Below are 22,483 nucleotides of genomic sequence, written 5' to 3'. Positions count from 1 at the left end.
CTGTGACAGATGCGGCAGAGGAATTCTTCAATTCTCAACCGCAGATGTCACACATGTCAGCTGCGGTAGAGGATTCTGCTGCCTTCAATTGATTTCAGGGAAGGACTTTAAATATAAGCCCTTCCCGGAAAATCAAGTAAAAGTGCTATAAAAAAAACAACAACTTACCTCTCTCCGGCTGCCGGGGCTCAATATATATATTTTTTATTTTTTTTTACACTAAATTTTTTTTTTCAGGGAAGAGCTTATATGTAAAGCCCTTCCCTGAAAAAGAATGCAGGGGCGACAGCAGACCATTGTTTTCAATGGAGTCGCCTGCAGCAGCCGCAGCTCCATTGAGAACAATGCGTGTATTTACAATGGTGCACGCATGTCCTATCTTTGCAGGCACACACCTGTAAAGCACGGACATGTGCACACACCATAGCGAATGCAATGTTGCAAATAAAAGCGTGTTTTTGTGTGTGCGTATGCACGCACAAAAACATGCTGGAGTGAAGCCACCCTAAGCGCTCGACTTGGCAGCGCATCAGTTACTGCGCCGCCGCCACAGGATCCCAGAGCTGCGGCTGCCGCTGCACCAACTCCGTCTATAGCACTATCTCGCTATGAGGGGTACCCAGACAATGTTGGGGCTTTATTAATCAGTGCTCCCCACTTTTGCCTCACCTCTTTGTCTCTGATCGCGCTAAAAACTCTTTTATAATGTCCCATCTTTTTGGTCAAGCTCTAGCATGGAATAATCCTCTCTGGGAATGCAGTGATCCACTAGTCAATAATCTGGCTTTCTTCAGAGAGACCTTTCGTCAGGTTTTTGATGAACCAGGATACTTGTCCTCCGCCCTGTTGTGCCTTTGTCAGGATAATCACATGGTGGGTGAATATGCCATTCAGTTTCACACCTTGGCACCTTGGCATCTGAGTTAGGGTGGAATAATGACGCTCTGGTAGCCACGTTCTAGGAGGGGCTCGCCGTATCAAAGATGAGCTGGTGCGACGGGAGGTACTAGAATCGACCTACATTTTTAGGAGAGAGCTAGGGAGGCTGGGCAGCAGAGTAGCTGTAGTTTCCCGACTCCTCAGTCCCAGCATCCATTTTCTGCAGTACGGTCTGCTACCCCGTCTGCTGAGCCAGAACCCGTACAGGTGGTTCATCTCAGCTGTCTAAATGGGAATGCAAGCAGAGACTTTGCAAAGGGCTGTGCCTTTATTGCGGAACCTACAGTCACTTAGTGCATGACTGTCCCTGCAAGTCGGGAAACGCTCTCACCTAGGCTCAGTTGGAGAGGCTGTTCTAGGTGAGGATCGCTCCTCTCCTTGGTTAAATTTTCCAGCGGTTTTGGTAGTGTCCAGTACCCAGATTATGGTGTCAGCCCTCCTTGACTCTGGTGCCACCGGAAATTTTCCCTGACAGGCCTTTGTCGACCGGTATTGGATCCATGTTCGTCGGCTCAAGCAGCTGCTAGTTGTTACCACAATCAATGGTAGCACACTACCTGACCTCACCCGACCCTTGGAGCTCAAAGTTGGTATTTTGCACACAGACTATATTGTTAGTGCTCCCTTTGGTAACCAGTGATTTACTCTTGGGCCTGCCGTGACTCCATGATCACAACCCATCTCTGAACTGGAGTACTGGTGAGGTGGCTAGTTGGAGTAATGCATGTCACGCTAGATGTTTGCACCCAGTTCGTCCTATCTGTACAAAATCCACAGTTCCAAAACTTCAGGGCTTACCTGATGTTTATCAGGGGTTTAGAGATGTTTTTGATTAAAAGCTCATCTTCGGGGTGTCCAAGTTTTTACCAAACTCGACCTGAGGGGTACTTATAATTTGATCCGTATCCATGAGGGGGATGAGTGGAAGACGGAGTGTAACACTTGCGATGGCCATTATGAATCCATGGTGAAGCCATTCGTGCTAGTTACTGCTCCAGCTGTATTTCAAGATTTTGTTAACAATGTTTTTTGGGATCTCCTTCATGTATGCGTGGTCGTGTATCTGGACGATATCCTTATATTTTCCCAGATCTTCATTCCCATCGGAGGCAGGTCCGTACAGTTTTATAGCGAATTGAGCGATTGAGAGAGAATCATTTGCTTGCTAAACTGGAGAAATGCTGCTTTGAGCGTGACTCGCTCCCCTTTTCCCCTTTTTGGGATATATTGTCTCCCAGCAGGGGTTGGAGATGGATCCCGAGAAACTCTTTGCGGTTCTGAATTGGCCTCGTTCTTCAGGACTCCGGGCGATCCAACAATTTTTGGGCTTCGCCAATTACTACAGACAATTCATTCCACATTTTTCTTCCTTAACGGCACCCATTTCCACCCTCACACGGATGGGGGCAGATGCCAAGCATTGGCCTCCGGAGGTAGAGTCCACCTTCCAGGCTCTTAAGGAGGCCTTCTCGTCTGCCTCAGTGCTGCACCGACCAGATAATAAGAACCAATTCATCTTCTGGCGCCGGCGCAGTTTTGTTGCAAAAGGGTGCATCTGGCCGCAAGAAGACCTGCGTTTTTTTCTCAAAGAGTTTCTCCCCAGCCGAGCAGAACTATTCCATTGGAGATCGAGAACGGCTGGCTGTCAAGATGGGGAGATCACTCCGCTCTGTTAGTTGGGGACCTCATCTTCCCTCACCAGCTCAGGGCTAGCTCAGTTCCAGTCTTTGCCTTGTACCAAGCTTCACGCCGAGAAGTGAGCATCTGGTCCCTGGGTTGGCTGCCAGTTCAGTTGGGTGGCTTTCCTGCTCAGAGGAACGGCACAGTGGTTCCACACCGGCAAATCCAAGTTATATGTCTTTATATTATTAGGAGGGAATACCCCTTTAAAAGAAGTCTGTCACCAGGAAACAGCCCTTGAACCATTGCCTATAGTACATTGACAGTGTGGTCATATCTAGAATCATACTTATTTTGGAAGAGCAGTTGTGTGGGGAAACAACACAACTGTGCTGTGCTATATCTATAAACCAACTGCAATTCATTCAATGGCTGGTCTTGCAGCTTGTTCTGGTCCGAGCTGTGTATCGCTCAGTCCTCCTCAAAATCCTTTCCTTGTCTAATGATTGGAGCTGTAGACAGCAATCATAAAGGAAGGGACTGTGGAGAACTGACCGGTAGACGCCCGGACCAGAATAAGCTATAAGATCGCCCTTTGGACAGATTGCAGCTGATTTTCATAGAGCGTAGAGAACATATAAAAGCCCATATCAACAGGGGGCATCATCCTGCATATGACCATAGCACTAATGTACTATTGACAGTGGTTTATGGGCTATTTTCTGGAAATGAGCTCCCTTTAACGTCTGATGAGCACAGTCATGGGAGATTTAGAGTGTTTCTATGTGAACGATTTTCCTGTGCGAGATCGAAAAATCACAACATGTCCTATTTTTGGACAGGACTGCACTATGTTTCCATCAAAAAACAGAAATCTAACAGAACGGAAGCACTCTGATGCCTTTCCATCGGCTTTCTGTTTTTTGTTTTTTTTTTATTTCATTGAAATCAGTGGGGAAAAGAAAACGTCATTTTTTTCTAATTTATTTCAGTTTCTCTCCTCCGTAAACAGAGCAGAGAATGAAAACCCTGAACTGAGTCCTAACATAAGTGTGAAAGCAGCCTAAGCACAAACTGGATAGAAATAACCTGGAAGCCTCAAGTCAACATAAGCTGCTGCAATGGAGGTGCATGCACCGCTCACTAAAAGAGGTAGGGGGTCACATCTGTGGTCTCCGCTAGTCTCATTAAAATATTTTTTATGAACGCTCTGCTCAGTTTCCGTATTGTCATTGTCTGACGCTGGGGACAGTTGTAGTATTTCCCATGGTTATTCCCAAAAGACTAGTGCTGCTCTATTGTCCTGATGAGATCAGACCTCAGCTGCAGCCGATTAGATTGCAGTGTGGGATCTCCTTAAGGCCCTTTATATGTGCCGATAAATCAGATTCCCGGATCCAGTGAGAATTCGTTAACTTCTCATTCGTCGTTCAATTTCTGCTTGCATAAAACTCAACAACAGAGCAGCCTATGTAAACAGGCAGTCGTTGATTAATGAACGACTACCTGTTTACTGTGAATGGAGGCGGGCGGGTTGGATCAATCTCTGTCCCCCTCCGCCTCCATTCACTAGCGACGATTGTAAAATAAGGTGGTGGACAGACTAACAACACAAAAGAACTGGTAATAAGAACCGTCTGGTATATGGATTGTCACCAGACTAGTCAGTGTCTTATATCCCGATACACACTTCTGCCGGATACCCAGGAAGTGTGAGGCACAGGCTGTAGTATGTGAATGTGCCTATTGTGTCATCTGATCCCTGAGTAGACTCCGATGCCAAAAGTCCACATCTGCAGGATCAGGATTAATGTCGGAGCTTAGTTTAGTGGCTACCAAAAAGGTTAAAGGTTTCTGCATTGATAACCTATTGGTCTACAGTATGAAGTACTAATAAAAATCTATTGCCTTTTTTATGCCACGTGTAAGAGTCCATCATTGATTGTCTGATCCTAGTTTGTCATTGGGAACACAATGAATGGCGTCTCTTTGTTACACAATGAATGGTGTCTCTTTGTTTAGAAGACTCTGATCTCCGCCATTAATCCTGGTCCTATAGATGTGGACTTTTGTTGCTATTAGGAAAATTGCATTTGGAAGGGAAGGGACTGTAGACATGTTACCAGCTCTGAGCGTTCTGCTTATGTTTGGTTGTCTATAGTCATGTAGGCACAGAACTTCCAAGATACAAACTAAAGACACCAGTACTAATCAGGTCTTTACTTGGCTCAAGTAAAGTTTGGCTCTTGGATAACTTCTGAGAAAAATCCTTATGTGGAAAATCCATAGGATACATGTAGTTTACGGTTTTTCTCTGCCCCTCAAGGGTTCAGCAGATGACACGAGAAACACTGTGCGCTGAATACAGATGAGGGTTAGGAGGCTTCTCATTTGCATGGTTCTCATTGCCTTCCTTAAATAAACAGCACTGTCTCTGACAAAGCAAAATGCAAACGAGAGATCTCTTTTATTTGCATTCAGTCCATAGCCTCCTTCTGTGTCCCTTTCCCAGGCAGAGAGGTCATAGAAAAGCCTAAATATTTGTATGCCCTATACAGGATAACGTGCTAAATACTAAGAGGCTCCAGTTTGCAACCACCTAAAGGGAATGTACACCAGAAAATTACCGACTGTATTGTTTGATACTGTTGGCACGGGTGGTGGCGGTGTGATGACGGATACGATACAGCAGATGGAGCAAACAAAGTTTACAATATTTGTTTGTAAACACAGGAATACAAATGAATGATAATAATATGGAAATAATGGCTTATGCAATTAAACTCTTACCTTAAAGGGGTTGTCCCGCGGCAGCAAGTGGGTCTATACACTTCTGTATGGCCATAATAATGCACTTTGTAATGTACATTGTGCATTAATTATGAGCCATACAGAAGTTATAAAAAGTTTTTTACTTACCTGCTCCGCTGCTGGCGTCCTCGTCTCCATGGAGCCCGCCTAATTTTCGCCGTCTAAAATGGTCGAATGGCCAAATTAGACGCGCTTGCGCAGTCCGGGTCTTCTGCTTTCTTCAATGGGGCTCCGTGTAGCTCCGCCCCGTCACGTGCCGATTCCAGCCAATCAGGAGGCTGGAATCGGCAATGGACCGCACAGAAGAGCTGCGGTCCACGGAGGAAGAGGATCCCGGCGGCCATCTACACCAGTAAGTATAGAAGTCACCGGAGCGCGGGGATTAAGGTAAGCGCTGAGCGGTTTTTTTTTTACGTCCCTGCATCGGGGTTGTCTCGCGCCGAACGGGGGGGGGGGGGTTGAAAAAAAAAAAAACCCGTTTCGGCGCGGGACAACCCCTTTAACGCCCTTTTAGACACAATGATTGATGCTCAAAATCTGCTCAAATGCCATATTTTGAGCGATAATCGTTATGTGTAAATGTGCGCCCATTGTGCACATACCGTCCACTTTTCGTCCATCGCTGACTTCAGGTGCGCATGAAATCCTTGTCCCTTGGGATGATAAGATAAGACTGACCACAGGCTGAGTTCTCCGCAGCACTGATAACAGCTGAATGTTATAACAGCTGATAACATTCTTTAACAGCTGTTAACAGCCACTGTCCCACTGGAGAACAGTATCAATGTATTTAGAGAACAGACCACCTGCTGTTCTCTAAATACATGCACATGAAGTACTAAAGGGCTGATTAGCCCATTAGTACCTATGCAAAATGATAGCTCCGAACTGTCAGTTTCTGACATATTTTGAGAGATCATCTGTGTGTGTAAATGCACCATTAGAATACCTTATTGTTTACTATGGCTAACTAGATAATAACACTCTGTACACAATATGTAATAATACCGAAAAAAAGTAAGTTCAATGGTACAGTACAAAAATCAGTCCCATTGAACAGAAATACAAAACCGTAACACACAGTTCGTCCCTAATGGGTTAACAATCTATCCTTATTGATGTGGTCTAATTGGGGACCAGAATTTGAAAATATCTGTTTTAATGCCCGCTTACTACATGCTGCCCCCCTGTATATTAGCTCTGTCTGAAAGCACCAGTGTACATAATGGCAGTTTGCTCAACAGTACAGTCTCCTTAGTGCAGTTTGTGGATTCTCCAACAGGATTACCTAACTGTGTACCTCAGGGTGTGCACACTTAATTTCAGAATTGAGGTCGGCCTCACTTACAGTTCGTTGTGTGGGAATCATCTGTACCACCAGGCCATGCTAGTGCACAGTTCCCTTAGTCTCTGTCACTGTTCAGCAGCTCCACCGGGTTGGGTATGTACCGTAGAACTGTTGCTCTCTGTTTTTGGTTACTGCGCACAGCGCTGAAAGTGCACTCCAAGCGATCCTCTCACAACCAGAGTCTGCGCTTCTGCTGCTCCTCTTTCACAAGCTACAGATCCCTGCAGACTATTGCACATCTTTCCTCAGCTCTCTGACGCTGGTCTCTGATTTTCTGAAGATGTGAGTTCTGATGCCAGGAGAATGAGTGGTGACCACCTGACTTCAGTAAGAACCCTTTTAACCCTTTTCTTATAGCTTCGTAAATAATTATGTTAGGAATTAATAAAGGATTATTTGACTTTTCTAAAACTGAAATCAAGAAAAGAGTGGACTATCCATAATACATGGCAAGTACTGACATCTGCCACCATTAATCGTATCTGATCCATGATATTTAATATAAGCTGTATGTAAATAGGACACAGAATTCAAGAGATTACTTTTCTATCATCAGTTAATTGTGTTTTCATTAAAATGTAATGCACTTAATCGAAAGTCTCAATCCCCGGCCTCAAAGAATACTCATGGCCGTTAATAATTTTCTACTGTTCTAATGGATTTTCTTAGGACTGTATTGTGCATCTCATACTCACAGATATACTTGTATATTCTGGATGGAGTTAATCACATACTGTAAGTGGCAGATTGATGAATAATGAAAACCAGGAGCTCAGGGCTTCCTTCCTGAAGAGTAATTTCATCACCGCTCCAAATCGTAAAACTATAATGTTTCCTTAGACCAAATCGGGTGATCGATAATGGGCAGTATGGCGGTTCAGAGCTTAGCTCTATTGTCCTATTTATTTACAGTATTTCTGCTGCTTATATAGTGCCAACATATTCTGCAGCGCTGTAAAGAAATTTTCATCAGTCCCTGTGTTCCTCTGGTGCACACCCATGTTGTGTGTATAAGTTTATTTGCGATAGGGAATTTAAAGGGGTTATCTAGGGACATTTTTTTCCAAAGCTGTCAGTAATAAAAGAAGATATACCCACCTTGCCCGCTCCCCTGCCACTCCCTTTCCACCGTTACCTGTTATATTAGTTTGGCTGGGCTATTTAAATTATTCTTGTTTGATTGTTTTGTAAAAAGGAGGCAAGCAAATGCTAAAACATTTGCGAAAATGTATGCAATCGTGCAAATGTTTTGATGCTACATTGAGACTCCAACCCTAAAACTGGCACAAGTTCCTGCAGGCGAGGGAGAGGAGGATGGAGGTGTGAGTGGAGTGCAGCTGAGGATTTTGGTGTGACTGCCTGAGTGGAGAGGCAGCTGAGAGTGGGCTGTATACTTCTGCCTGCACTAGAAAGAGTTTTGCTGCAGAGGTTGGTGTTGCAGATTCCCAAAGTTTACAGCCAGAGGGATCATGTCTGAAACTGCCACGGAGAAGGACATATCATTTAACAGTGACCAGGATCGGACATCACTGAGGGACTTTGGAGGCCTTATCATCCCGACAACAGTACACAGATTGTAAGTGAGGATGGACCTCTGAGTGTGCGCACACGAACAACTGGTGTTAGATAGCAAGCCGGCCTACTAGTCAGGGACAGGGACATACTGTGTTATTCAATCGAAAGTCTGCAGTTCTGTTATCTCATTTACGTAGTAACCTACTTTCATGGAACTAGAGACAAGCCAGGATTCTGTGTTAAAATCCTATCTGCTTATCGTAATTGTACACGTTCTTCAGTGCTTCTTTGTTAATAAAAGACTATGTGAGCCATTTTGCCATAGTTGAGTTCATACCACCTTCATAGTCTTTAATTGCCCATTTCATGGAATCCTCTGTTATATTGGTGTGTACTAATTAAAAAATGTGTAAAGTCTGTTTCTACGTGGCATGATTGTTAACTAGTGTTATGTCTTTCACACTCACAAACTGGCAAAACTTCGGTAGAACTCGGAAACAGCGGACATAACTAAGAAATAGACATAAATCATAACTAACAAAATGCTCAAAACACTCACCTGCATACTTGCACACATTGCCAGATGGAATAACTGTAGAATGTACGAGGTATTAGTTCATATTTTGGCCAAGATACTTAAGCCCGCGAGCCCACTTCAAGAGTCCTCGTTGTCTCACAGGTCCTAACTCTAACTAGACAACTTCCAAATGAAACCCAGCTTGCACGTAGGGAGATTGTCCCAAAAAGGAACCTAGGGAACTACCTAGACCTAGATGACGAACAAAACATAGCAGGACTGAATGCAGCTCACACCAATAGGCCAGGGATTTGCATACAACACAGAAAACCTTTCCTTCTGAACAGGACTGTTCACACCACAAGTCCCACACCCTGCACAAACACACAGGAACATGACAGTGTTCATACCTAAACACGCTGAACATACCAGTTCACACCTCAGATTCGGCCACCTGGACAGACACACAGGAACATGACACTGTTCCTGAACAAACAGGAAAGCCCAGCAGCCTCTAGCAGAGGAGCTGGTATATATGAACAGCAGACTTGGGGTATTAGCTGGCTGGAGAAATCTAGTGTTAAAGGGGTTGTCCCGCGCCGAAATGGTTTTTTTTTTTTTTTTAATAGCCCCCCCGTTCGGCGCGAGACAAACCCGATGCAGGGGTAAAAAAAAAAAAACGTCCAGTACTTACCCGAATCCCCGCGCTCCCGCGACTTCTTACTTACCTTAGTAAGATGGCCGCCGGGATCTTCACCCACGATGCACCGCGGGGCTTCTCCCATGGTGCACCGTGGGCTCTATGCACTCCATTGCCGATTCCAGCCTCCTGATTGGCTGGAATCGACACACGTGACGGGGCGGAGCTACAAGTAGCAGCTCTCCGGCACGAGCGGCCCCATTCGGAAGGGAGAAGAACGGACTGCGCAAGCCCGTCTAATCGGGCGATTAGACGCTGAAATTAGACGGCACCATGGAGACGGGCACGCTAGCAACGGAACAGGTAAGTGAATAACTTCTGTATGGCTCATAATTAATGCACGATGTACATTACAAAGTGCATTAATATGGCCATACAGAAGTGTATAACCCCACTTGCTTTCGCGGGACAACCCCTTTAAAGTCGTATAATATCTTCTACTGTTCCTTCTTCCACACCCCCATAACCAATTTTCCTCTACAGATCTTTGTCATAGTAACAGTATATATGTTTTTAGTAAGCCTGGTGTCTGCATCATACTCCGGTTCCTGTGTCACCTGCACCTACCACAACAGTTTTTTTTGCAAACAGCTGAAAGTTTGTAAATTTGGCAAATAAATCTAATTTGCAATTGGGGTTGAATAATTTTGATTGCAACTGTATATAAGTGACATTAAATACTCATAAAAAGAGACAAAAGTCTTATGGAGGTGATACCTTTATTGGCTAACCATAAAAATTATATGTGCAAGTTTTCAAAGCTACTCAGGCCTCTTCATCGGGCTTTTTTTTTCATACAAGAGTACTTAACATCCTAGATTTTTTGGCTAACTATACTATTTTTTCTGTTCAACTGTGCAGTATATAAGTAACAGGAAATAAGTGAATAATAATGACCTTTCAGATTGTGCTGTTTATATGTAACCCACCTTTGTTGTAGAGCATAAACAGGTACAGTTGGCTCATTTAAATGACCTGCACAAATGTTGAGACAAACTTTGTTGGGGATGAATGATCGCCATCCCCTTACACTTCTGTTATTGTCGGCAGTACATCCCCAGTTTACACTGGGAGTCATACTATCGAGAACTATGATTTTTGCCGCCCCACACGATGCGATCAGACATCAATCAAGTATTCGCTCATTTATCGGCTGTTCGCTACATTGTTTGCACAGAGCAATAATCAGCATTCAACCGATTAACTGCCCATGCAAAAGGGCCTTTAGGCTGAAGAGTGCCCAGTGCAGATTACACAGGAGCCACAGTTACCAACAATTTAAGAAGAGCAGAGCGCCCACTATGTCAGTTTCCATTCATACCTGAGGTAGCCGCCATCTTTCAACCTCCACTCATTAGTTTTAATGTTACCATGCAGCGCGGCGCGGGGTCCCGCGGTCAGCGCGCGCCGCTCCGGCTTCGGCTCCGGCGTCCTGGAGCGGTGATGTCAGGGCTCTCCTGGGGACGTGGGGCGGCCGGTGTGCGGCGGCGTGGGCGGGTCCGCCCGCACCCCTTCCTCTCTCTTGTACTGTGAGTGGGGGAGTTGGCTCCTGCCACTCTACGCCCCTGGGCGGAGTCTTGCAGTTATAGGGCTGGCAGTGACCTGAGCTCACTACCAGTTATTGGTTCTGTCTGCAGCTAGTCAGTCCGGTCTGTAGGTTTCCTCAGTCAGCCCGCTAGGTTGCTAGTCAGTGTCCTTTCCCAAGCTTTGTCTTAGCTCAGTATTTTCCTGTTTGGTAAACTCCATCTGCCTCCCTTGTCGGCACTCTGTCCCCTGTTAGGTAGTTCCATCTTCGGTAGTCGCCAGGTCCCTAGCCAGAGTAGGGACCGCTGTCCAGTTGTCCGCCTGGGGTTAGCCAGGTCGAGGCAAGTAGGCAGGGACAGTGGGGTGCGGAAAGTTCAGGGCACCCCATCTGGTGCTCGGGGGTCAGAGTGCCGTAACATAATAACTGGCCATTTAAACTGTTTTTTCCATGGAGGCGATCAGTTCCCTCATGAACCAGCTGCAAACCCTGGTGCCGGTGATCCAGGATTTATCCGCCCGCATGGTGGCCCAGGAGCAGCGGGGGTTGTCGCAGGGGGCCGGACGCCTCAACCAGTCCCGAACCCCAGTGCCCTCTTCCTGAGGTGTTCTCTGGGGAGAGGAACCAGTTTTTTGTTTTCCAACAGGCGTGTCGACTGTTTTTTCGGATGCGTCCCCGTTCTTCCGGGCCGGAGGCTCAGAGGGTCGGGCTGATAATGTCCCTGCTGCGGGCCTTTTCCATCCCCGAGGGTTCCCCCTGCCTGCAGTCCGTGGACGCATTTTTTCAGGAACTCGGGGGTATCTTCGACGAACAGGACCGAGCGGGGTTGGCGGTCTCCCGGTTGTTGGCGTTGCACCAGGGGTCGCTTCGTGTAGAGGATTATTGCTCCAACTTCAGACGCTATGCGGGTGACACTGCATGGAACGATAGCACCCTGAAAGACGTTTTTTTGCAGGGCCTCTCGGACGCAGTAAAGGACCTGTTGATTTCCCACCCCGTTCCTGGGTCCTTAAAGGAGGCTATGGAGCTAGCGGTGAAGGCAGATAGGAGGCTCAGGTCTAGGAAGCAAGATAGGCAGGCCCGTGGAGTCAGGGAGGTCGTCTGTCCTGTTCCCTCTTCTTCCGTACCAGTCTCTGCTCCCGAGCCAATGGAGGTGGACCCGCTGGACCCCAAAGAGCGACGCCGGATTCGATTGCTGCGTCATCTCTGCCTCTACTGCGGGAAAGCTGGACATCGGGTGAAGACTTGTCCCCTGAGGCCTCAGCGCCCGCAGCCTGGACCGACGGAAAACTCAGAGTCCTAGGCGATTGTAGGGAGGATCGCCTAGGACTTCAGGTACTTCCTAAACTTCTGGTACCTTGTCAGGTTAGATTCCAGAATTTTTCCCGACCAGGGAAGGCGTTTATTGATTCTGGAGCAGCCGCTAACCTGATAAGCATGTGTTTCATTAGACCCCTGATGGCTGAATTTGTGGCGCTGAAGATGCCAATTCATTTTAGTAGTATTGATGCTACCCCTCTCTCTACGGGTCTAGTACGATGGAGGACCCCAGTGTTACAGTTCACGGTGAGGATTCTCCACTCGGAAGAACTATCATTCCTGCTGACAGAGAAAATGTCGGTATACATGGTACTAGGGATGCCGTGGTTGGCGTTGCACAACCCCAATTCAATTGGGCCACCCGGGAACTGACCCATTGGGGACCATCCTGCCATAGCCATCTTGCTCCCCTTCCTCTCTGCTCAGTAGATACCGCACTCACTCCGGAATACCTGTCTGACTTCCGGGATGTATTTTCTAAAAGACTGTCCGAGACCCTGCCTCCCCACAGAGAGTGGGATTGTGGGATAGACCTTATTCCAAATAAGCCCATCCCTAAGGGAGCAATTTTTAATTTATCCAAGCGGGAGCACGAGGCTCTCAAGAGCTACATTACTGAGTCCCTGGTCAAACGTCATATTAGGTCATCCCGCTCCCCTGCTGGGGCGGGTCTCTTCTTTGTCGAGAAGAAGGGTGGAACATTGAGGCCTTGTGTGGATTATCGGGCCTTGAACCAGATCACAGTTAAGAACCAGTGCTCTCTGCCTCTGATTCCCGACCTCCTGAATCAGGTGGTGGGAGCCCACTGGTTTTCTAAATTGGATTTAAGAGGGGCTTATAATTTGATCCGTATCCGCGAGGGGGATGAATGGAAGACAGCCTTCAATACCCCGTTGGGACACTTTAAATGTCTGGTGATGCCATTTGGCCTGTGTAATGCCCCTGCTGTCTTCCAGGGATTCATGAATGCGGTCTTTCACGACGTCCTGGGGGTGTTTTTAGTCATCTACCTCGACGACATCCTGGTGTACTCTCCTGACTGGGACTCTCATGTGCAGCATCTTAGGTCGGTAATAACCCGGTTACGTGAGTAGCAGTTCGTCAAATTGGAGAAATGTCTGTTTGGCACTCAACAAGTGTCCTTTCTGGGGTACGTAATTTCTCCAACGTCCGTGCAAATGGAGTCGGATAAGGTGGCAGCCAACTCCCAGTGGGTCCGACCAGGTAATCTGAAAGCACTCCAACGGTTCTTAGGTTTTGCGAATTTCTATCGCCAATTCATTAGAAACTACTCGGTCATCGCTCAACCGTTGACCGATCTTACCAAGAAGGGGGCTGACTTGGTGAGATTGTCCCCTGAGGCCCTGGAGGCGTTTGATCGTCTCAAAAGAGCGTTCTTGGCCGCCCCGGTGCTCGTCCAACCTGACCCGCAACGCCCTTTTTTCGTGGAGGTTGATGCATCTGAGGTGGGGGCTGGCTCGGTGTTGTCTCAGCTGGTTAGCGGGAGGGCTGGCTACAGTCCTTGTGCATTCTTTTCACGAAAGTTCAGGCGGCTGAGCGTAATTACGATGTGGCAATCGAGAATTATTGGCAATCAAGTGGTCTTTAGAAGAGTGGCGCCACCACCTTGAGGGCGCTCGACATCCCGTCACAGTGTACACCGATCATAAGAACCTGGTATACCTCGCCAACGCTAAGCGACTCACTGCACGTCAGGCCAGGTGGGCACTGTTTTTCTCTAGATTTAACCTCGTAGTGACGTATCTCCCGGGAGCTAAGAATGTAAAGGCTGATGCTCTCTCATGGAGTTTTGGGTTGCCAGACTGTAAGTCGCTTCCTCCCGAAAATATCCTGGAACCTGGGGTTGTGGTTGCAGCTGTGGACCCTGGGCCTCATTCCCCGCCTTCAGAGGGTTCAGCAGGATGCTCCCCCAGGGGTTCCAGAGGGCAGATGGTTTGTGCCAGAATCGTTACGCCTCACGGTTATTGAAGAGTCCCACTCGTCCGCTTTCGCGGGTCATCCGGGGTGCAAGGGACTCTGGATCTCTGCTCCAGGCTTTACTGGTGGCCTGGCATGTCTCGTCAGATACGTGACTTCGTAAGGGGGTGCTCTGTTTGCGTGCGCGACAAGAGTCGCCGGTGGCGTCCGGAGGGTCCCCTGAGACCGTTGCCTGTGGCGTCGCGCCCCTGGTCGCACCTTTCAGTAGATTTTGTTACCGACTTGCCTGTATCACAAGGGTTCACCACCGTTCTGGTGGTGGTGGACCGTTTCTCGAAGATGGCCCATTTTGTGACGCTAGAGAAACTTCCTTCGGCGATTGAATTTGCCCAGGTCTTCGTTAAAGAAATTGTCTGACTCCATGGAGTTCCTGAGAACATTGTTTCCGATTGCGGGGTTCAGTTCGTGGCGCAGTTTTGGCGGGCCTTCTGCAGAAATCTTGGGACCTCGCTTTCGTTCTCGTCAGCATTTCACCCGCAGACTAATGGTCAAACTGAGCGGAAAAACCAGGATATGGTGCAATATTTGAGGCTGTTTGCAGGTGAGAAGGCTCATCGGTGGGTTGAGTTTCTGCCGTTGGCTGAGTTTGCGCTGAACAACCGTACTAGTTCTTCCACCGGGGTTTCTCCGTTTTTTTGCGTTTATGGCCAGCATCCTCGTTTCCTTACTTCTCTTCCTACCCCGTCTGCCTGTCCTGCAGCTGATGTCGCCACTAATGTGCTGCAGGGGGTATGGAAGGAGGTACAGAAGAATCTGGAGGCAGTGGGGTCTCGCATGCAGTTGCGCAGTGGGAGAAACCTCTCAGTTTCTGAAGCTTACACGGTGGGTCAGAAGGTGTATCTGTCCTCCAGGAACCTAAGATTGAAGGTCCCGTCCTTAAAGCTTGCGCCGCGCTTTGTTGGCCCTTTTACCATCACGCGTGTAATTAACCCGCTCGCGTATGAACTGGAGCTGCCAGCCACATGGAAAGTGCATAGGGTTTTCCACAAGGCCTTGTTGAAACCCTTTGTCCCTTCGGTGAGGCCCACCTCCGGTCCCCCGTCTCCCACCCTGGTTCGGGGCGAGGTCGAGTTCGAGGCTCATGATATTCTGGATTCTCGCCTGCGACGGGGGACCTTGCAATACCTGGTGGTGTGGAAGGATTTTGGTCCTGAAGACCATTCCTGGGTGGCTGCACGGGAAGTCCACGCTCCCTTGTTGGCACGGCGTTTTCACCGTCGTTTTCCGGATAAGCCTGGTCTGGTTTCCGGGGACCCAGAGGTCCCCCGTCAGAGGGGGGGGGGTTAATTTTACCATGCGGCGCGGGGTCCCGCGGTCAGGGCACGCCGCTCCGGCGTCCTGGAGCGGTGACGTCAGGGCTCTCCCGGCGACGTGGGGCGGCCGGTGTGCGGCGGTGGGGCGGGTCTGCCCGTAGGGCGCGCCCGCACCCCTTCCTCTCTCTTGTACTGTGAGTGGGGGAGTTGGCTCCTCCCACTCTCTGCCCCTGCGCGGGGTCTTGCAGTTATAGGGCTGGCAGTGACCTGAGCTCACTACCAGTTATTGGTTCTGTCTGCAGCTAGTCAGTCCTGTCTGTACGTTTCCTCAGTCAGCCCGCTAGGTTGCTAGTCAGTCTCCTTTCCCAAGCTTTGTCTTAGCTCAGCATTTTCCTGTTTGGTAAACTCCATCTGCCTCCCTTGTCGGCACTCTGTCCCCTGTTAGGTGTCAGGACAGTGTCCGGGATATGGGGTTCCCTGAGAAATCCCGCAACCCCTGTCCCTGCCTACTTGCCCCCCTGGGCTAAACCCCTCACTAGGGAAGCGGGACACGGGAAGACAAACAGACACTGAAGGCAAACAAACGGTAGAATGGTCAGACAATCCGGGTCGGCAACAGGAGGGTACGCAGTACAGAGGGGAAGGCAAAACGTAGTCAAAGTCCAAAAGCAGAAGTCAGAAAAGCCGGGGTAACAAGAGCAGTCAAAATAAACGCGGGTGCAGCTGGAGAACCAAACTAACACTGGCAAGGGCTGGAAGGAAAACAGCCACTTTTAAATGCTGTCAGAGCTCCTGCCCCAGCAGCTGATTGGGGCGGGGAGCCTGACAGCAGCAGGGCAATCAAGGAGGGGCTGGGGACATGCCCCCAGCCTTGCAGAACAGACCGTAACCAGGGAAGCCAGCTAGGTAGTCAAGTAACTAGAGAAGCACCTGCTGCCTCCCTAGCAACCCGGCGGTGACCAGTTTTACAGCGGCCCGGGGAGATTACTAGAACCGGGGCTCCCCTACGCCGCACTCCTGTAACCCGGGTGGCATGACCGGTGGTGCGGGCACGGCGGCCGCGAGAATTGCTGGTTCTGACATTAGGTAGTTCCATCTTCGGTAGTCGCCAGGTCCCTAGCCAGAGTAGGGACCACCGTCTAGTTGTCCGCCTGGGTTTAGCCAGGTCGAGGCAAGTAGGCAGGGACAGTGGGGTGCGGTAAGTTCAGGGCACCCCATCTGGCGCTCGGGGGTCAGAGTGCCGTAACATTTAATGCATGGTTACTGTATGTCCGAACACTACACCAAATTCTGTTGTTTCCATTAATACTCTCTGGTTTTGGGACACACGTCTGTCCAGAGACCAGAGGGGGCAGGTCCTGCATTTGTTCTTCTCTGCTGTTCATCTGATCTTCCGGTTTCGCGTCCCATTTTCGGCCATCCAAAATGATCGACACAATCTGCAGACTACCTCGTCCCTATAGGATATTGGTAGTGTTAGACTACCGATGCACTATACCTGCTCTCTGATTAGCTATTGCTGCTCACGTGATCCAAACTGCCCAATGCACAGTGTACATTAGCCAGGAAATTGCAGTGGCCATGTTGGACAGCCAAAAGCCGGGACCAGAACCAATTGATTAGATGAATGGCAGAGAAGAGCAAGTGCAGGTAATATACTCTCAACCCCTGCAGTCCCATGACAGAATTTAGTCCTGAAACTGGAGGATTGCTTTAATTATACTATACTAGGATGTATCAGAAGAAGGTAATTTTTATGAAACAAAGTCGTCCATTTTTGGAGTCCTGCAAAGTTGTCAGATTAGGGGGATGGGTAGAAATACAGGGAGGGAAAACAAGTAAAGTCCTGGTAGGGGTTCTCTATAGGACACCAAAAATAACAGAAGGAACTAAAAACTTATTACTAAGACAAACAGAAAAGGTGTCAAACTGCAATAAAGTAATTATTATGGGGGATTTTTGTTATCCAGATACAATATGGGAAGATGAAACCTGTGAATCTCACAAGGGCGATATGTTCTTGAGAATAATTAAAGATAACTACCTTATCCAACTTATGTGGGGGCCAACTAGAGGGAGGGCCACTCTGGACATTTTGTACTAACTAACAGACCAGACAGAATTATGGGGGCACAGGTCAAGGGACACTTGTGAAATAGTGACTACAATGTAGTTAATTTCTGATAATCATTCAATAATAAGCCCTATCAGGGAGCAAAAAAAAAACTAAACTTTAGTAAAGCTATCAGCAAAGAATTACTCTCGGCAACATAAAATGGGACGATGTCTTAAAAAATAACAGTACAGGTGACAAATGGGAGAATTTCTAAAACATCCTAATTACCTCATGTGAGCAGTTCATACCCTTCAAAAATAAAAGAACTACAGAACAGAAAGAAACTAATGTGGCTTAACAAGACTGTAAACAGGCAATAAGTGAAGAAAAGGAAGCATTTAAACTACTAAAACAAGATGGTAGTGAAGAAGCGCTAAAATCATACAGGAAAAACACAAATTATATAAGAAAAAGACAAAAACTGCAAAGGAGGAGGCAGAGAGACTGATTGCCAAAGAGAGCTAAAATAACCCTAAACTATTTTTCAATTATATAAATGGTAAAAGGATTTGCACTCAGAGCACGGGCCCCTTAACACATAATGCAGGAAAAACCATAGAAGAAAATAGGGGGAAGGTGAATGTATTAAATATTTCCTTCTCAAGTATATTCACAAGAGAAAAATAAGTATCACATGAGATGCAAGGGGATAAAATGAACCCCCCACTAAATGTCACCCGCCTAACACAGGAGGAAGTGCAGAGTCAGCTAAAAGTAGATTAAAATTGACATCACCGGGTCCAGATGGAATCCATCCAAGGGTTCTAAGGGAACTAAGTGACGTGATAGACAGAGCGCTATTTCTTATATTTTGGGACTATATTGAGACCGTGATTGTACTGCTGGATTGGCGCATTGATAACGTGGTTCCAATATGCAAGAAGAGAGCCTGGTAACTACAGGCTGGTAAGTCTCACTTCAATAATCAGTAAAATATTTGAGGAGTTTCTGAGAGACACCATCCTAGAATACCTCAAGGAAAACAAGTATAATTCCTCATCAGCATGGGTTCATGAGAGGACGATCATGTCAAACCAACTTGATCAGCATCTACAATGAAGTAAGTTCTAGGCTGGACCTGGGAGAGTCTATGATCTCCTATATCTGGATTTTTCCAAAACATTTGACATTGTGCCACATAATAGGTTAATATATATAAATTTAGCCAGCTCAGTCTGGGCAAAAACGTGTGTATAAAAAGCAGAGGGTGGAAATAAATGGTTCTCTGATTGGGCTGCTGTTGCTAGTAGGGTGCCACTAGGTTCAGTATTGAGCCCCATTCTGTTCAATGTATTTATTAATGACCTCATAGAAAGACTGCACAGTAAAATATCGATATTTGTAGATGATACAAATTATACAAAATAATTAATACAACGAAGGACAATGTACGGCTGCAAACGGACCTCGATAAGCTAGGGGCCTGGGTAGAAAAATGGCAAAATAAGTTTAACATTGATAAATGTAAGGTTATGCACATGGGCAGGAGAAACAGATGTCACCAATATACACTAAATAGGGTACTGCTAGGGAAAAGGGATATGGAAAAAGACCTGGGGTACTAGTTGACTGTAGACTTAAGTGGAGCAATCAATGCCAGTCAGCTGCTGCAAAAGCAAATAAAGTCTTGGGGTGCATTAAAAGAGGTATAGGGGCGAGGGATAAGATCATTATTCTTCCACTATATAAGGCACTTGTCAGGCCTCACATGGAATACTGTGTACAGCTCTGGACACCAGTACTCAGGAAAGACATTGCAGTGCTTCAGAGGGCTCAAAGAAGGGCAGCTAAATTAATAAACAGAATGGAAGGACTAGAATACCCAGAGAGGCTATCAAAATTGGTATTATTCACCCTAGAAAAAAAGATGAATAAGGGGTGACCAAATAACTATGTATAAATACATTAGGGGACAATACAAGGATCTCTCCCTTGATCTGTTTATACCCAGGACTGGGACAGTAACAAGAGGGCATCCTCTACATCTAGAGGAACGAAGGTTTCATCACAAACACAGAAAGGGTTCTTTACTGTAAGAGCAGTGAGACTGTGGAACTCTCTGTGTTACGTTCATGTGTGCAAGTGAACATCAGGCCCACACGAACATTACCGGAGATAGGGACTGCCAACAGGACCCAAACACTCACCTTGCATACCAGCACACATACGGATGGAAATGCTATGAAAGTATGAGGTATTGGTTCGTGGATTGGCTACTACAAGGCTCATCATTCTCTTGCGGGTCCCTACACTAGCAAGACAACAGACCCCAAGCTGCTGGGAGAATGACAGGACCCTACCTATAAGTGGAGCGATCGCCTTGATAAAGGCAGCCCCACGCTGGAACCTTGGTCCTGACTATTCCTGAAGGGTTAATACACAGAACCAGACAGCCTAGCACACAGGACACAAATCACACAGCAAGCTGCCCGAACAAGGAAACCAGACACCAAACACACAGCAAGCTCCACAGGCAACTGCAGGGCAGAGTGAGGGCAAACGAATATGAAAGTGATAAAAAAATAAATGTAAGAGCAGATGCAAATTTGCAGGAAGCCTCATACAAACAGGAGGTCAGAAAACAGACCCAAGACAGAGAGGAAGACAGGGCACAGATAAGATAGCAAGCTGCAAAGGAAACATGACTGCTCACCAAGGAAACCAAACCATAGTTAAGGGATACCAGCTTCCTCTTACAGAGGGTGGATATTTATCTGCAAACAGACTGGTGGTGATTGGCTAGCAGAAGAACACCACACCTAGGCAGCTCAATCATTCCACACCTTTGGTGCTGTGCTGCTAGAAACCTATGTGTTACAACAGATCCCAGCCAGCACAGCCCTTACACACGTGGTGATGGCAAAATCGATAAAGGAGTTTAAGAGGGGACTAGATGCCTATCTAGAATGCTATGATATTACAGGATATAGACATTAAAAAGTCGGAAGAGTTGCTGATCAGGGGATTTTTCAACTGCCAGGCTTGGTTCTGGAAGGAACCTTTTCTGAAGAGTGTTGATCCAGGGATAATTCTGACTGCCATTATAGAGTCAGGAAGAATTTTTTTTCCCCCAGGGTGGGGTAAATTGGCTTCTGCCTTATTGGGGTTTTTTGCCTTTCCCTGGATCAACATAGGAGGGTGGAAACAGGCTGAACTGGATGGACATTGTCTTTATTCAGCCTAGCATACTATGCTACTATGTCGAGATAAAATAGGAGTCGTTACCAAGAACTAGAGTGGTGGCAGATGCAAGGGAATTTTGGATTAAAAAGGCAGTAGTAGCCAGAAGATGGGCCAGTCGGAACTGGCCAGTGCCAAGCCAAGACATAACATGGATTCATGACCAAAGCCAGATGAAGAAAACTAGAGAAAGCTGGAATATTGAAGTTTAGACAATATATTCCTGAACAGGATGAGCTCCATTAACCTGAAATTTTGTAAAAATATCAGGTTTTGTCAGTTACCATGCCAAGAGATACCTCTGGGTGTAAAAAGAAGCAGTCTGGCTTTGAGATATTAGGAGAGCCCAGGAAGTCTTTGCTATATGTCGTAAATTGAGACAGATTGGGAACTTAAAATTGGCCTGGAAAAAAAATTCTAAAAATGGCCTTATGTTGTAAGTAGGTCCAAATTACTATCAGTGGAGTTCCACACAGGTATTATCTGATGCTAGATATCATTAAGATATCATTCTTTCGTTGTGTGTCTCTCTGGGCCTGGATGAGCTGAGTGCTTTGCACAATTGCATCAACTTGGCTCTTCACAGCACTAAAAGGGAAGCAGAGAGGGATGTTTAAATTAGATGAGACGACACAGTCGCCTGATGATCACACAGGCATTAGCTCCACCTCCACACTACATAGCCACAATACCTTCTGTAATAAAAGGATTCCCCACCACTTACTACCTGTAGCTGCTCCCTGGGCCCCCTGATCCAGCGGGAGAGTGGGGTCTGTACCTGCATACCATCTTAGATCAACCCTAATTGAGGTGCAGTGGGTCCAGGCATCTGCCCAGCTGCTGACGTCAGATCTCTCTGACCAGATAAGCTCCTGACCTGATGGCCTACTGGGATTTCTTGCTGTAGAGCCTATACTCAATTCACCTCTGCTTAGAAAGGGCTTAGAAAGCTTAGACAGCCCGCCTGATTTTTGTGTGAGTTTGATCCTTTTTTCAGTGAATTGTTTGAAATCTTAGTGCAGGGGCTTATAAGATGTAAGAACCCTTGACATGCATTGCAAGCTTTCATATTTTAGCAAAAATATCAACTAATACATCTTACCCATTATTGCTTTTACAGAAGCAATCTGGTTCTGAGATGTTGAGGGAGTTCGGTGGGCCTAACTCCTCTGTTGTTCGCACGTCTGCATACTATGGGCGCCTGCTCCACTGGCTCAGCCCTGATGCACTCCACCACTCCCATTGCATTAGAAGCCCATATGTGGACACTTTGGCCCTTGTGGGCAGGCAAACACCAGCCCTGTTCCACAGTAGAATTGGGAGGAATCTGCAAGCACGGCATGGGAGGGGATTTCTGTTGCCTCCTCTCCATCCAGTTTGCCTGCCACTCCAGGACCAGTGGCAGCTGTTCTCCTTTCCCTGAGTTACAGGAGGGCAGCAGGCCTCAGGAGAGGAGGCCTGTTGCTGAGCAGTCTAGCAATGTGACGTTGGCAGATTCCGCAGGGGCATTGAGGTCCCCGCCTTCTTCCCAGCCCATGACTCCAGTGGTGGCCTTTACTTCAAGGACAACAGATGGGACTCATCTCCCAGGGGCTAGCCCCTTGTCCTTCAGCAGGCCCTCCCCATCGGAGATGCAGTGGACAG

The sequence above is a fragment of the Eleutherodactylus coqui genome, chromosome 10 (genome assembly GCF_035609145.1).
Source record: "Eleutherodactylus coqui strain aEleCoq1 chromosome 10, aEleCoq1.hap1, whole genome shotgun sequence".
Classification (NCBI taxonomy): Eukaryota; Metazoa; Chordata; class Amphibia; order Anura; family Eleutherodactylidae; genus Eleutherodactylus; species Eleutherodactylus coqui.
The sequence above is the reverse complement of the archived record's forward strand: the minus strand, read 5'-3'. Positions refer to the sequence as shown.